This window comes from Ambystoma mexicanum, chromosome 7q (genome assembly GCF_040938575.1).
Source record: "Ambystoma mexicanum isolate Mex_15411 chromosome 7q, UKY_AmexF1_1, whole genome shotgun sequence".
NCBI lineage: Eukaryota > Metazoa > Chordata > Amphibia > Caudata > Ambystomatidae > Ambystoma > Ambystoma mexicanum.
The window spans coordinates 718,438,955-718,455,763 of NC_090941.1; the positions used below are offsets into that span (position 1 = coordinate 718,438,955).

At 51.9% G+C, this 16,809-nt stretch overlaps 1 protein-coding gene across 5 annotated transcripts in view; it reads right to left on the reverse strand.

Moving 5' to 3' along the window:
- Window positions 1-16,809, reverse strand: part of ZMYM2 (zinc finger MYM-type containing 2) — a 2,192,903-nt gene that overhangs the window by 1,939,182 nt on the left and 236,912 nt on the right. The gene's annotated exons all lie outside the window — the stretch shown is intronic.

The window sequence follows — 16,809 nt, forward strand, 5'->3', positions numbered from 1 at the left end:
GGGTAGAGCTGGAAGAGCTTGGATGCCCTGGTTATCATGGCATGGAAAGAGCCAACCTCGTCGGCTGGAGACGCCCGCTGGGGGGGTGACGACAGGATGTCCGCCGTGTCATCGCCGCCGTCATCGTCTGTCCCCGTCGCTGTATCCGTCGCCGTATCCTCTCTAGGGTCCGGCGAGGGGGATGAGGGGTCCACCAGTCTCGCAGGAACGAAGGGCGGAGCGGGGTGGACTCTCCTCCGCTTGTTCGGAGGGCTTCCCGACAGGCCTGGTTCTGGCTCCTCCGTCGGGGTGCGTGGTAATCTCGTCCTTATCTCGGTACATAAGGATTGGATTGCCAACAAAATGGCCGCCAAGCTATCCTGGGGCTCGGGCAATGGCTGCGACGGACGGGATCGCCGCTCCACTGGGCCCTGTTCGTCATCGCTATCTTTGATCACGTCAGCGAGAACCGTCCCCTGGGATCGAACCTTCTCGAACCTCTCTTTGAGGCTTATGAACCTCTCGTTGAGGCCGATGGACCTTTCGTTGAGGCCCTTCTCAGTTTCCACCAGTTCCTCTTCAGAGGCTGATTCAGAGTCTGTATTGGCCACTGCCCCCCCCCCTCTTTCAGCCGGGGGCTTCACGGGGGTCTTAGCGATGGGCTGGAAAGAGGATTCCCTCCGTGGTGGCAGGGATACTCTGGGCCCATAGGCCATTTCCACTGGCGTAGTCTCAGCCGGCTCTGCCAGGGTCGCAGCCACCACTTCGGTAGAGGCCTTAGCCGGGTGGATCAAAGCCCTCACCACCTTAGGTGCATCCCGGGCCTTCGCCTTGGGGGGAGGGTCAGTGCCTCGCTCCCCCTTCGAGATCGACCGGGTCCGCTCCAGCAGCCTACCCGGGTTCTCTGACTTCCTCTTCCCCGAAAGAGGGCGCTGGCTCGTGGCCGAACGTGCCGGGGAAGTAGCACCCTGCTTGGCAACCGAAGAGCCCGACCTTTCGGCGCTCCCAGTGCCCGCCGACTCGCGGTGCTTGGCCTTATGTTGGGCCCCCGTCGCTGGGGTGCCCTCACAGGACTTAGAAGACCGCTCAGACTTTATCGCCTTTTCACCTGCTGTGCCCTTCTCCAGCCAGGCGGGAACAACGATCTTGTTTGGTCCGTTCCGAAAGATTCTTGCAGATCGCACAGACCTTCTCCACGTGCGTCTTGTCCTCATGAAGGCAGTAGAGACATCGCGAACGCTCGTCCTCCTTGAAAACGTTATATAATCCGCATCCAGGGCAGTTCCTGAACAGCTTGGATCCGGGCGTCGAGCTTCCCTTGTCCTGGGCCATGCCCGTTGAGGTAGGCCGCAGATCTTCCGGAATCCTCCAAGAAGTGTAAACTCGACGAAAAATTCACCCTTGAGGGACGTAGAAGAATTCCCAAAACGTGTCTCCGTTATCAGAAGTAGAAACGGTGGAGCTTGAGGCTCGATTAACCGAAAAAAATGAGAAAATCTCCTGAAAAATCGTGAAAACGCAGTAAAAAACTAGAGTGTTAAACACGAGGACTCCCAACACTTGAGCGTGCAGTAAAAATCTGAGGATGGCTGCCAGGGGCGGGGCCTTAGGGAGAGGGCAGTCATTGGCTGGGGCAGTATGACCCAGAGATCAGTGATTGGCTACTACTAAGAAAGACAGATCAGAAACGAAACTCATACTGATTTTTTCTTTACCGAGGATTCCCAGCCTGACAACGGGGAATATTAATGAGCATGTGAATCCATGCCAGACCCCATGCTGGAGAACTATCTTAGAGCACCCTTCGTGCAGTGACACAGGGGTGTTTTAGCGACCCCCAAACATAGACTCCATACCCTGGGACTGACTACTGTCTCCCAGGCCATGTAAAGTTCCAATTGACTTTACTAGTCAATTTTTATTAACTAAACCAGTACAACCCATCTTACTATGGAGGTACTGGAAAGGGTTAATAGTTTTTTCCTTACGTTCATTTTCGAGAGGGTACCCTACAGTCCCTCTCTCAAAAGTTTCTGGCTGGTGGCAGTGGTTACTACCATAAATATTCGACCGCAAATATTTCCCTATGGGATTTTCCCATTGTTCAAGGCTACCACATTTTCCGAAAGCCTCCAACATAACGCTGGTTTATTTTTATATTAACTTTACTCCGGTAGGTTTTATTTTCCAGAACTTTAATATAAATGTTTTCTTGTGTCTTTCTCTAAACTCCTAACCCAGGTCCGTTTGGCGGGCTTCTGCCAAGAAGCCCTACTTTCGGCATCACTGAGTCTGGGTGGGTCCATTGAGTGGGAGGGGGGAGTAGGACCCCTGGACAGGGTTGCCTCAGCAACCCATGTCGCACTCTGCCCCGATAGGCTGGAGGGTCTCCTGCCAAGATGACCACTCCACTGTGTGAGTGACAGCTAGGCTGTATGAATGGGGCTCCTTTTGCATAAAAGCAGGGTCCTGAGGACTGGAAGAGCAAGATGTCGCCACTGGAACTAAGAAGCCGAAGAGGAGAGAAGCCAAAGACCCCTGCAACGACTGAACCACCGCTGAAGCGTCTCACCACTTTTCTCCACACGACGAGAGAAGATCTTCATCTGCAAGAGCCTTCTTCCCTTGAGCTGGTGGGGTCAACCAGTTTGCCAATCGCCTTCCTGGACCTGCCTTGGTCGAATCGCCAGTACCCTGTACTCGGAGGCCGGATAGCCAGGCACCAGTCCACCCGGACCGCGATTTAAAGAAGCGTACCTTTTATTCATCGCATCACCGCAGCTGGTTTCATCCGTGGGTAGTGCAGTAACTCGAACCTTTCTCCACAACAAGAGTCTCTCTTCCTCTGCTGGATCCCCTGAACTGCAGGAACTATCAGGAACAACCGCCGCTGCAGGAGCCAATTCATTTTAAAGGTAAATTGTTCCACCAGGCCGCCCTTTCTTCGACGTAGAGCTAAAGGCGTTTTAAATCCTTTACCTACCTGTTGGTTGGGCGCCTCTCTTAACATTGTCTTTCACCGTCTGCATCCACCTTTTCAAAATCGTTAACCAAAGACTTGATTGCAGCTACAAGAACATTTTGCTCCTGGGCCCTTGCCCTGTACCACCGACTCTGGCCAAGGCCTACTGACTCTGGCTACATTTGTTAGAACTGCCTTCTTTAGATTGATTCTAAACTAGAACTGTGTTGGTGCGCCTACTTCTTATAACTACCCTTTGCTTCCCCTTTCGAAACCTTGTGAAATGCCATTTTGCTCAGTTTTCATTTAAGTATCCTCTATACTGATACACCGTCTTGTTTAGGGTGTCTAAGAAGCTATCCCTATATAACTTGTGCATACTCTAGAGAAATTGCTAGAGTATCCCTTGTGTGTGGTTTTCACTGTGCCGTTTTGCTCAGTTTTCACTCTGGTTCACTTGGGCTACAATTTAACTAGGGAGCGTGTATATTTTTCCTTGACTTATTTTAACTTGCTTGATGACTGTGAGAAATGTGTTTTACTAGAAGTGTATAAAATAAATGAACAAGTTTCTTCTTACCATGTAACGTTCCTTCGATGGGATGTTCCTCCGACGTATTCCTTATATTAGATATCTCTTTCCAGCTTTGCTGGCCTCAGAAATGTTTTCTCTCTAGAGGGCGCTGCGCGTCGACGTCTGCCGAGTCGATGTCCCTCGACAGCCGCCGTATCGACGTCGACGTCATCCTGCCTATAAAGGCATCGCGCAGCGTCCGTTGCTCAGTTCCGTTTTGTAGCCCACAATAATTCTTTCTGGACTAGACTAATCACCCTGAAGGAGCGTAAGCTGCAACAACAAGGGAAGTAGTACTGCGGGGATGGATGGGAGGGTCGATAAGGAATACGTCGGAGGAACATCCCATCGAAAGAACGTTACCAGGTAAGAAGTAACTTGTTCTTCGAAGGGATTGTGTTCTCCGACGTATTCCTTATCTTAGATAGGCTCCCATAGCAGTATTCTGTTATTGGAGGTGGGAGTACTGACTTCATGCTTCCTCTTATTGATGAATAGAGTGCAATTCTGCCCTTCCAAACCGAGTCTCTTGACTGGAGGAGGAATCCAAGTTGTAAAACCGTGTAAAGGTATGGACGGACGACCATGTGGCAGCCGCACATATGTCTCGAACCGGCACTCCTCTTGAGGGCCGATGAAGCTGCGATACCTCTGGTCGAATGAGCCCTAAGATTTTGAGGGGGCTCTTTTCCTGCCAGTTTATAACATTCCTAAATGGCTAAAATAATCCATCTGGAAATGGTCTGCTTAGTTATCGGTAGCCCCAGCTTGTGACCTGCTTAGCCTACAAACAGCTGGTCTGCTCGTCTTATCCTAGCCAGTCTACTAATGTAAAAACTTAAAGCCCTTCTTGGGTCCAGCCTGTGTAACCTCTCTTCCTCTTTCCCCGGATGGGGAGGAGGATAGAAAGATGGAAGGGTAATCTTCTGAGTGATATGGAATTCAGAAACCACCTTTGGGAGGAAATTAGGCTTCACTTGCAGAACAACTTTGTCTTTGTGAAAGATTGTATGAGGGGGTTTACAAGAAAGAGCTTGTAACTCACTCACCCTTCTAGCAGATGTAAGTGCTACTAATAAAACAGTCTTAAGGGTAAGAAACCTTAACGAACAAGAGTGGAGTGGTTCGAAAGGTGTGCCCATCAGGAAAGTTAGGACTAAATTTAAATCCCATAGGGGAACCTGGAATGGTCTTGGAGATAAACGTTAGTTAACCCCTTTAGAAACTGTATTACCAAGGGTAACTTGAAATAGGATGGTTCTTCCGCAGTGCGCTTAAAGATGGATAGCGCTGCGAGATAGCTCTTGATAGTGCCAACTTGAAGGCCTGAATTTGCCAAGTAGAGTAGAAAGGATAACACCGTTGATGTACCACATGAAAAGGGGTCGATATTCTCTTCTCTACACCAGCTGCAAAATCTGTTCCAACGGCAGCGGTATAAAGATTTTGTTGCTGGCCTTCTTGCCGAAAGCAACACCTCCATAACGTCATCAGGGAGGTCCCAAACCTTGTACCTCAGCCTTTCAGAAGCCAAGCGTTGAGGGTTTTGATGTCTGGATGGAGAACCTGACCTCCCTAGAAGGTCCGGGTACCACGTTCTCCTGGCCCAATCCGGGGCAATTAGGATCATGGTCTTCTCAACCTCCTGATCATTTGAGGAATAACAGGGACCGGTGGAAACGGTACAGGAGTGGAAACTCCCAGTCCACTATGAACGCGTCTCCCAGAGTTCCTCTCGGGGGAAATTCCCTTGAACAGAACAGATCGCACTTCCTGTTGACACTGGTGGCAAACAGATCCACCTGAGGGGTTCCCCAAAGGGCGAAGATCTCTTGAAGGACTTCTTGAGCTAGTTCCCACTCGTGGGAAACTGTGCTCTGCCTGCTCAGAGCGTCCGCTGTCAAGTTCTTCTCTCCGGCTAGGTGAACTGCCGATAGAGAGATTCCTTCTTGGATTGCCCAAAACCAGAGCTGCATCGCCTCTCTGCACAGTGGTAGTGATCCTACGCCTCCTCTTTTGTTAAGGTAATGCATGTCCACTGTGTTGTCCGTCATTATCAGGACATTCTTTCCTTGTACAGATGGCAGGAACGCCTTCAGCGCAAGTCTGATGGCCCTCAGATCTAACAGGTTGATGTGTAGTCTGTACTCCGATGGAGACCAATGACCGCTGATCGTCAAGTCGTTGGCGTGGGCTACCCACCCTGTAAGTGAGGCATCCGTGACTACTGTTATCTCCGGCCAAGGTTGCCAAAACTGCTCTCCTTTTAGAATGTTCTCCTGACAGGCCCACCACTGAAGGTCTCGAGCCACCCTGTCAGGAACCTGAAGAAGATCTGTCATTCTCCCTGAGAATTGTGACCACTGAGTTCTCAGTGCCCACTGGAGAGATCTCATTCTCAGGCGAGACTCTGGCACTAGGAAAATGCAGGATGCCATGAGGCCTAGCAACCTCAAAAAGTCGAAGGCTGGGAGACGTTGGGCATTTCGAAACTTGGTGACCATCTGTAGAATATCTTGAGCCCTCACCTCTGGTGGCGAGGCTTTTCCCAGGGAAGTGTCCAGGATCGCTCCGATGAAGTGGAGTCTCTGCGATGGTATCATTTGGGATTTCTTTAAATTGAGGGAGAAGCCCAGTCTGTGAAGGGAGTGGCAAACAATCTAGCTGGATCTGAGCTTGTTCCGAAGATACAGCTCTGATCAACCAATCGTCCAGGTAGGGGTAGACGTGAATCCCTTCCCTCCTTAGACTTGCAGCCACTACCGACATTAACTTGGTGAAGACCCTCGAGGCGGAGGTCAGCCCAAATGGCAGAACTCGAAATTGATAATGAGAGTTGCCGATTGCGAACCTCAGGTATTTCCTGTGTTTGAGATGGATTGGCACATGGAAATAAGCGTCTTGAAGGTCCAGAGATACCAACCAGTCCTGGAACTGAAGGGCCTGGAGGATCTGAGAGAGTGACCATCTTGAATTTGTCTTTTCTGAGGAATTTGTTCAATTCCCGCAAGTCCAAGATGGGTCTCAGTCCTCCGTCTTTCTTTGGTATGAGAAAGTAAGGGGAGTACCAGCCCTTGTTCCTCTCTGCTACAGGTACCGGTTCTATGGCACCTTTCTCTAGCAGGTCTAAAATTTCCTGCAAGAGGAGCGGATCTGGAGCTTTTTGAGAGCTGATCCCCGGTGGATGACTCTGAGGTATGCGTAGGAGAGGCAGGCAGTAACCTTGTGCAACTGTCTCCAATGCCTAAGCATCTGACGTGATAGCCTGCCATTCCGCCAGATGTTGAGTTAACCTGCCTCCTACAGATGTCTTGTGAGGGAAGTCCTCAGAGTGGTTTAGGGGCGGCTGATGCAGATGCCGATGGTAAAGAGGCACCTGCTGTTGCTGCGGCTTTTGAATATCTACCCCGTCCACCTCGGGTAGTTCTTCTTTGTCCCCTTTGAGCCGGTCGTCCTCTACCTCTTCCGAATGCGGAGTAGAAGCGAAAAGACTTGCCTCTCGCAGAGGTTCCTGTGGGACGAAAAGGAGTCTGACGGATTGCAGCTCCTAGGGATTTTGCTGCTGCTTTTGAAGTTTGCAGTTTTTCTAAACTGTCATCCGCCTTTTTCCCAAACAAAGAAGAGCCATCAAATGGCATGTTCAAGAGCCTGGCTTGCACATCTGGGGCAAAACCAGACTTTCTCAACCAAGCAAATCTCCTGGTTGTTGTACTTGCCGCCATTGCTCTGCTGATACTGTCAGCCAAGTCAATGCCCGTCTGGAGGGATTCGCACATAGCGTCTTTACCGTCCTTTGTGATATTTAGGAACGCCTCCCTTTCTTCTCCCTCCGGGATGCAGTCAGCCGCCGTAGAAGCACACTCCCAAAGTGTATGGCTAAATCTAGCAAGGGTGCAAGTAGCATTAATAGATTTTAACACCATGCTACATGCCGAAAAGACTTTCTTAGCCATAGCATTGTATTTCTTATCGTCCCTGTCCTGTGGGACGGTAGGGTAAGCAGTCTTGATGTCAGTAGAAGATGCTGCCTGTCCACCAGACTTTCTTGGGATGGGTGTTTGGACAAAAACTCCGGGTCTGCAGAAGATACCCTATATTTAGCAGACAGTTTTTTATTTACTGCCGGGACGACATCTGGGGTTTCCCAGTTCGTCATTATTTTTCTTTGAAGAGCTTTATGAAAAGGTACTACAGGATCCTCCTGTGGACCTTTATCAAGAATATCCGTGAGGTCATCCTGTTGGAAAGCCGGTGAAGGTGTTGACCACCCCATAAATTCTGTAATCCTGGCCATTAAGGCTCTATAAGGGGTTTCAGCATGCTCCCCGGGTCTGGCCTAGCGAACTCCACCTCTGGGGAAGTGTCTAAACCACTTGCCTCATGTAAGGAATCATGGAGTTCCTTTAATCTGCGTTCCTCTGAGGATAACTCCTCTTGAACTGGGGTTGCATATCCCTGCAACTCAAATGGCTCTTCTTGATCAGACAGTTCTCCCTCTTCTATAATTGAAGACATTGTTCTCAATTGGTCTGAGCTCACAAAGGGTGTGAAACCCATCTCCAAGGCAGAGGGTGCCAAACTTGTCGTAATCGGCCTCGAAAACGTCGATGCCGAAGGCTTCGAAAGTGGTGTCGAAAACAAAGGTGGAGGCCTCAATGTCTTCGATAGAATCGGAATTCTGCTCGACGACATCGACATCAAAGACCTGGGAATAGCCACTGGGTGCGCCGCAACCGTGACTTTCCTTGGCGTCGACGCCAGTGTTGAGGATGGCGTTGAGTCGACAGACCCGTGTGTCGAAGGTCCCTTCGACAACGGCGTCGAAGACACCGACCTCGGCGTCGACGGAACCTTCGTCGACGGAACCGTCGAAGAAGGATTCTAGGTCTTTGCTTTACTCGAGGGTTCATGAAGCGCTCGAGAAGCTTCCTTCGCCGGGTGCTGCGACTCGCTGCGTTTTGGACCTTCGGGTCTTTCGACCAGAGCATCGCTCTCGGCAGTCTTCGAGGGGGTCGAGGCCGCTTTCTCGAAGACGCTCATCATATTTTTTCGGAATTCCTCCCATTCAGCCCAGGAACTATGCTTTGTGGGGCAAGGGATTCTCTTAGGTGAAACAGAGGAAGAGCAGGAGGAAGAAGGGGATCTTCGGCGTCTCCTTTTCGAGTGCTTCGATCTCGAAGAGTGATAGGACCCGCTTCGAGACATGGTGCGCGAATGGTGACGAGGAGACGAATGTCTCGACTTCGTCGACGAAGAAGAAGCTTTAGAAGTCTGACCTTTTTCCAGCTTCCCCCTACGCTCCTTCAGGGCTTTAGCTGTCATGGACATACAGTCCTCACACTCCGAACAATGGTGTTCAGCTCCCAAACACCACAGACAGACCCTGTGAGGGTCTGTTAGCGACATTTTTTCCACAGTCTCTGCATTTTTTAAAGCCTGACCGAGGGGTTGTCGGTTCAGACGAGGAAGCCACCGAGTATGGATCGACTATCTCGAGGAAAATGGAATAATATATCTACGAAACTGAGCAACGATATTCGAGGCACTGAGTAAGCGCGGAAAAACGGAACTGAGCAACGGACGCTGCGCGCGGCCTTTATAGGCAGGATGACGTCGATACAGCGGCTCTCGAGGGACATCGACTCGCCGGACGTCGACGCGCAGCGCCCTCTAGAGAGAAAAATTTCCGAGGCCAGCAAAGCTGGAAAGAGATATCTAAGATAAGGAATACGTCTAAGATAAGGAATACGTCGGAGGACACAATCCCTTCGAAATATATACTTTTTAATAAATGAAAGCTTTTGTCAGCGTTTCATTGTGCCATAAGTACTGTAGACCTATTGTGTAAAACCTGAATACTGCTCATCTCCCTCTTGCGATAAGTCTGACTGCTCAGCCACAGCTACCAACTAAATCTTTGTGGTACAGAGTGATACCAAAGGGGATTTATTGCTCTCACCTGTAGTCTTAATCTTCTGTAGTGCTCCCTAAGGGAACTGCACAGGATTCTGCTTAACAAGGGTGTCCTGTTGGTCCGGAGCAGGCGGGGGGTGGGGGGTGAGGGGGTGCTGGGTGGGGAGGGGGAGAGTACTGGGAGCCGAAGGCTGAGGTGTGCTGACCTGAGCAGGAGGCTGGTGCAGAACCGCCTGGGCTGCAGTAGGCAGGGGTGCTAGAACCGTGGAGAGCGGAGTGGGCAGCTGGGGCTGCACGGGGGACTGAGGTACAGGAGCCTTGGGGATGGCGCGGGGGGCCACTGTGGTCGCTAGCAGCCGGACTGGAGGCAGTATGTCCCTGATCACATCCCAAAGCATGGTTCCCATCTAAGGTGACCACATAAGAGTAACTTTTCAAAAAACCTGTCCTCACAGGCCGGTGGGGCCCTTGGTGGCACAGGAGCACGGCTTTGAGGTTGCTGAGACATGGGTATACTCTGCCTTGCTGCATGCAGGGTGTATCTGCACTGCGACACTCAAGGATATGCTGTAGGCCACGTACCAGGTGAAGGCCAGTCCCACCTGGAAACTCGTTCCCCTACCTGCTCCCCGAAGAGGTGTGGCGTCGGAGGAGATGCCATTTTGTCAAGCTGCATGCCACATGCCAGCTTTGTGGTGCTTGCCGCGCTGGACCCGGCCTCCTCCTGGACTTTTGGCGGTGGAGCTTGAGGCCTACCCTGCACCTCAGGACGGTCCTGCCGGAATGATTTCCCACCTGGGGTCGGCCTTGCTGCATTTTGTTGTGCGCGCCACCATTTAGTCCATTCATTCCGCAGAGGGAGACCAAGGGGTGAGAACGCATCATCCAAATGCAAACAGAACCAGAACCTCGGTTTATGGTTTTTGTAAAAAGGAACTGTTTGAGCGTCTGAACCTGGAAAAGGGGGATTCAGGGGTGAAAAGGCATCACCCAATTTACAAGCAGAATAACCAGGTTACTCACCGTAGTGACCACCTTACTCCTAGTCCATAGTCCCCTTTCCTCCATACTTATGGGACATCTCTCCGTCCTGTGGGACGGGACCGGAGCACTTTGTAAAAAGAATCCAAACATTTTTTTAAAATTGTGTCCTTCCCCTCTTTCTTGCGTGGGGCCCGGCACGCGGCCGTAACCCAGCCCACCTTGGCTTCACCCCGCGCATCGCCCATCAGTCCTTTTCTATCGCCAGGTCAGAGACCTATTAGCAATAACAGAGGAACCTTATTAGTGGGAAAGGCGGGCGGGCGTCTGGAGGAAAGGGGACTATGGACTAGGAGTAAGGTGGTCACTACGGCGAGTAACCTGGTTATACTCCTAGGTCCCGTCCCCTTTCCTCCATACTTATGGGAGCTGAACAACGGGTGGATGGAAATACCGCTTACTGAAAAAGGTTCTTCAGCACAGCCTGACCAAATTGAGCATCAGCTCTTGAGCTCATGTCAAGACAATAATGCTTACAAAAAGAAGAAGGGGAGGCCCAAGTAGCTGCCCTAGCGATGGACTCCCAAGGGACATATTTCTGAAAAGCCACCGTGGCTGCCTTGCCCCGCACCAGGTGTGCATGAATACCCTTAGGAGGTTTCAGCCCTTGGACGGCGAAAGACTCCGTAATGCAGGCGGCGATCCCCCGAGAAATAGTCGCCTTAGACACCTGCTTACCCTGAGGGTTACCAAGAGTCACAAACAGTTGAGAACTCCTAAGCTCGGAAGTTCTGTCCAGATAGAACTTAAGAGCCCTTCTGACATTGAGACAATGCAGAACCCTTTCTGCCTCTGAGGTAGGGTTTGGAAAAAAGACAAGCAGGGAGATCGACTGATTCAAATGGAATTACATTACCACCTTCGGCAGGAAAGCAGGATTCGTCTGTAGGACTACCTTATCCTTGTGAAAAGCCAAAAGGGATGCTTCACCAACAAGGCCTGGAGCTCACTCACCCGCCTCGCTGACGTGACGGTGACCAAAAAGGACACTTTCCAGGATAGGTACTTGAAGTCCACCGTGGCCATTGGTTCAAAAGGCTTCTTGTACAATGCCGTCAGGACTACATTTAGATCCCACAGCGGGTGCGGACTACGAATTGGAGGGTAGAGGCGTGTCAACCTGCAAAATGTCTCTTAACCACTGGATTACACAGAGTAAGAACATTGGTCCGTAGAAAGATAAGCAGAGACCGCTGAAAGGTAAGTTCTGGATGACAGAACGTGAACACCCGACTCTGCTAGGAAGGACACGAAGGACAGCACTGTGTCAATCGTAGCCCCCCTTGGGTCCAACTGTTTTTCCAAACACCAATGACAGAACCTGAGCCATTTACTTCTGTACTGGGATCTAGTCGAGGGTTTCCTGGCTGCCTGGATAATACGCATGTTATCCGCAGACAAGTTAAGATCTTCTAAAGACTTGAACTCAGGCACCAAGCCGCCAAGCTGAGCGATTGTGTGGAGGGTGCCACATCTGCTGTTCCCCCTAATGAAGAAGATTACCGGTCACTGGTAACCTGATCGGTGGATACACCAAAAGGTGTTGAAGTTCTGAGAACCAAAACCTGGCCGGCCACCACAGGGCTATGAGTAGAAGGGAACAGTTCACCGAGTTCTTCTGCTTCCAAGTTGCTCGATGGACTAGAGGCAGAGACGGGAAGGCGTAAGCTCTCATGTTGTGCCATGGTATCTCGAGAGCATCCCCCAGAGAGGAGGCTCCCAGCCCCCCTCTGGAGGCATACTGAGGAAGCTTCATGTTTACTGACGTATCTAAGAGGTCCACCTCAGGTGTGCCCGAACGCAAGAAGATCCATGAGAGGACCTCTGCCTTCAACTCTCACTCGTAGCGGACCACTGTCCTCCGGCTGAGGGCATCCGCTGTGACATTCAGCTGGCCCGGGATGTGCACTGCAAGCAGCCAAACACCATGAAGCACAGCCCACTCCCAAATCTGGATGGACAGGTCCACAAGAGGGGGAGACTTGGTTCTCCCTTACTTGTTGTTGTAATAATGATTTATGTGTAGGAACTTGTCCTGAGGCGACCAGAGATCCGAGACCTGAAGAAGATCTAACGCCCCACCCCAGGAGGGAGGAGTCCTTCGTGATCGTCACCGTAGGGACTGGGTCCTGAAACCCCACACCCACCGACAGGTTGCTGAGAGAAGACCACCATTCCAGGTCCACTCTCATAGAAGCCGGAATCACTATCAGCTTGGAATCTGGGTCCACAGCCTGACGCCAAGCACTCTGAAGAGCCATCTGGGTCCGTCTCATCTTGAGACGAGGAAGAGCCAACACGCACAAGGACATAAGGCCCAGAAGCCTCTAGAACCACCACGCAGACATGCTCTCTGACTGCGCAAACATCTGGCATGTGGCTAACCGATCCGCCATCCTGTCCCTGGTCAGGTACACTCTGCAGTTGATCGTGTTCCAGCGAAAACCCAGGAAAATTAAGTCCTGTGAGACCTTCATGGAAGATTTCCGCCAGTTCACTGACAGCCCAAGATGGAACAGGAGCTGAAGGAGAGACTGAAGATTGCCCGCCGCTTTCAACGGACAAGGGCTGCGTAAGAGCCCGTCGTCCAAATACGGATACACATGGATACCCTGCAGACAAAGATAGGCCGCAATCACCGACATCTTCGTGAAGACACGCTGCACCGAGCTGAGGCCAAAAGGAAGCACTCGAAACTGGAAGTGCTCCTCTCCCAAAGAGAAACAGATATATCTCCTGTGTGGATTCCAAATCAGAATATGCATGTACGCATCCTGAAGATCCACCACACTGAGGCAATTGCGCATCTGCAAGGAAGACCGCATCTGGCTAGGTGTGATAATCATGAATTTCTCTTGGGGTAGGAAAAGATTGAACTGGGAAAGGTCTAGGATGGTGCGCAGGCCAGCCTAGTTGGGTTTCGGCACCGTAAACAACCGGGAGTAGAAGCCCGCCCCTCGTTCCGAGGGGAACGGGTTCCACAGCTATGAGGTCCAAAAGTTTCTGAACCTCGGCTTTGAGGGAGGGCGAGCCCGACAGCTGAAAAGGAGGGTTGAAGGGTGCGGTAGGGGGTAGGGGTAAGCGGAAGCCCTCCCGAGCGACTGACTAGACCTGTCTTCGGTGATGGTCTGCCACGCCTCCCAATGAGACGCAATGCGTCCTCCCCACCGGGGTCTCCTGCGAGCGCGGAGAAACCTCATTTTGTAGGTTTTTCGGTGGTATTGCCACCTGAACCTGAGGAGGAGGCCGAGGAGCGGGAGAAAAACAGTCCGTTGTTGCCGACTGCGGTTATTCCCCGAGGGGGTATCCACTTTGCGAGATTTCCGGTCAAGGAAGCCCCTAAAGCCAGAGGAGGGTCGGCTTTGCGACAACGGTCTCTGGGTTTTGAAAGGAGTCTTAACAAGGACCGACAAGGACTTGGCTGTCTGAGTGCTATCCTTCGTCTTGGTGAGCTCTACATCTGTTGTAGAATGAAAGAGCTACTTACCATCGAACGGAAGGTCCAACACCTTGTCCTGTACCTCTTCAGAATTTAGTGGCATTCTGCCACGCCTGCCGTGAGGTATCAACCCCCAGCATAAGGCCCTGAGCCGAGGTGTCTACGTGATGAGCCGCAGCCTCCAGGAGATCCTGGGCCAAGACCCTGGCATCGGATAATCCTGCCTTAAAGTCTTCCAGCTTCTTGACCAGGATGAACTCAAACTCCGACAGACCTTTCCACATGCGCATATTAGCCCCCGCTAACACCAGTTCGGCATTGGCCTGCCTGAGCTGCAAGGCAGAGTTGGCGAAAATCTTTCTCCCAAGTGAGTCAAGGAGCTTATCCTCCTTTCCCAGAACCTGAGTAGCCGTCGTGGAAGAGGATGCTGCAGGCCTGGACTGCAAAGTGGCTGCAGCCACCACTGTGGAGGAGGGGGGCGGACAAGACGACAGGGCCACCTCTTCCGAAGAATGCAGCCTGTATCGCGCATCAATTTTCTTAATGACGAAAAGTCCAGAGTGTGGCTTTTCCCAGACCCCGAGGACCTCGGCCAGAACGTCCTTCTGCTAGAACAGGCCGGTACGCTCCAAAGGAGACAGGGTGAACGCCCCAGAAAGCACACCCTCCTGTGGAGCGGGTGCCTCAGGCACCGGAAAATATAAGAAGCACATGTCAAGTAACCAGTCACGAAAAGCTCTAATAGAGCGGGGCAGTTCCTCGTTGTCCTGATTGCCTTGCGCGTCATCCAACAGGTCAGGATCCTGCTGAGCTGTGTCGGGCGTTGCCTTGTCCACAGGGGACAATGGGGGCAAAGGTGTAAGTCAGGGAAGGCACCATAGGCATGGAACCACCGGAGGAATGGGTGGAGCCGGAGGCGCGGACGGACATATCTCCCTAAAAAGCCCTTCGAAATATTACCTCATGGGGTCGGTACGCATGAGCGTTTGAAATTTACTGAAAAAGGCGTCCTCTGGGGACTGTTTTGGAGCCTGAGGAGGCCTCTTCATGAGGAGGATAATTCCAGGGACATAACGGCGAAGGGTGCCACACCGGCACCTCCACCGACGTATCCACATAAATCATAGGTGTCGACCCCGCAGGGAACTAAACATTGTGCGGAAGGGGCATCCGGGCGTTCCTTTCATAAACTGGCCGATAAGGATGCGCACAAGGAACTATGTTCACCCACGGAACCAAGCCCTGCAACTGAGGCCGATGGCGTAGTTGTAGGGGTAGCACCCAAAATGGCCGCCGCGGTCGTGGCAGGAACGGGCGCAATTTTGTCATCGCCTGAGGGGAATTGCGGCATGTGAGGAAGTGAGGCAGGGGTCCCGTCGATGGATCAGGGGTCTTAACTTTAGCCTTAACATAAGGAACCTCGGCAGAGCAGGTACTATGAGGCCTGGAATGTTTTTGCAACATACCAACCACCAAATTAGCCTTCCCAGGGAGGACCTCGGCACTGCCGGCAAAAGAAGAACTTTCCTTCTTTGCCCCCTCAACAGATCTGGTGTCACCGCAAGAGCAGGAACAGTGGGAAACAGCCTTCACCGATAAGGCCTTGTCAGGCCTCTCAGAACTGTAGGTAGCTTTAACCTCTGTACAAGGGACCTCAGACCCAGGTCCGGTAACAGCCTTACCCGCGCAGGCCTCGAACATCCGTTCGGTGACACCAAGCCCAACCAAGGCCTCAGGGTGCACCCCGGTCTTATTCTTGAGGGAAGCCGAAAGAGGCCTCAGAGCGAGCACCGGTACCCCATGACTCAGTAGAATCGGGTCTACAAACAGCCCCCACAGGAGGGGCCTCAGAGCGTGCTCCGGTATTCACAGCCCCTTACGGAGACCCTCGGAGAAAACTCTGGTACAATTATTAGGCCCAACGGGTACCTCAGAGCAATCCCCGGTGACAGAGCGATCAACACTCCTCCCGGCCCGGGAGGAACCTGGAAAGGTATCCCCCGGCCGGGGTGCTCTGAAAAGTAAAGAACTTACTGGGTGTTTCTTCTTTTCGTCGATGAACGCCTGAAAATGCGAAGGGGGAGTTCGTCGGAACACCTCCTCCCACCGCTCCAACCGACGTTGAAGTGCCTGGACCGAAAGGGAGTCGCAGTAAAAACAGGAGTCCCAACGGTGATCCGGAATCCAAACATTCTAAACAAAGAGGATGGGGATCTGCCCTCGCAAAGCGTCAGTGACACGAACAATCTGGAAAGTCTAGTTTGAACGACAGACAGACAAGTACACGATCGCTAGCGAGAGCCAGCGAGGAAAAAAGGGAAAAAAATCTACCGAGGATGCAAGTGCGTCCAGTCCCAAACGAGCGGAGAAAAGGACTGATGGGCGATGCGCGGGCGGAGCCAAGGTGGGCGGGGATACGGCCGCGTGCCGGGCCCCGCGCCAGAAAGAGGAAGGACACATTTTTGAAAACATTTTTGGGATGCTTTTTACAAAGTGCTCCGGTCCCGTCCCACAGGACGGGGAGATGTCCCATAAGTATGGAGGAAAGGGGACGGGACGTAGGAGTAAGGAACTTGTGTATTATTTTTGAAACACCTCAGGTCCTCAGAGGCAAGAGACTTTTTGTAGAAAAGAGACAACCACTGAAGGTCCCGATACCTGAGAGCGGAACTGTAGGCTTGTGCCGGGAAAGCTTCGGCGTGTGCTGTGCTCCGGAGTCCCCCCCCCCTTATCCCGTGCTCAAAACGTGGGGAAGGTAGACCTTGGCCACTGCATCCCGACTTATTATTTGTGAACACTTCTTTCTTTCCTGTGAATCCTATCCCACACACTTTGTATTTAGCGTAAGGATTGGCAATAGGTTTTTCTTAGTATAGGCCCTTTTATTTGACAAGACGCACC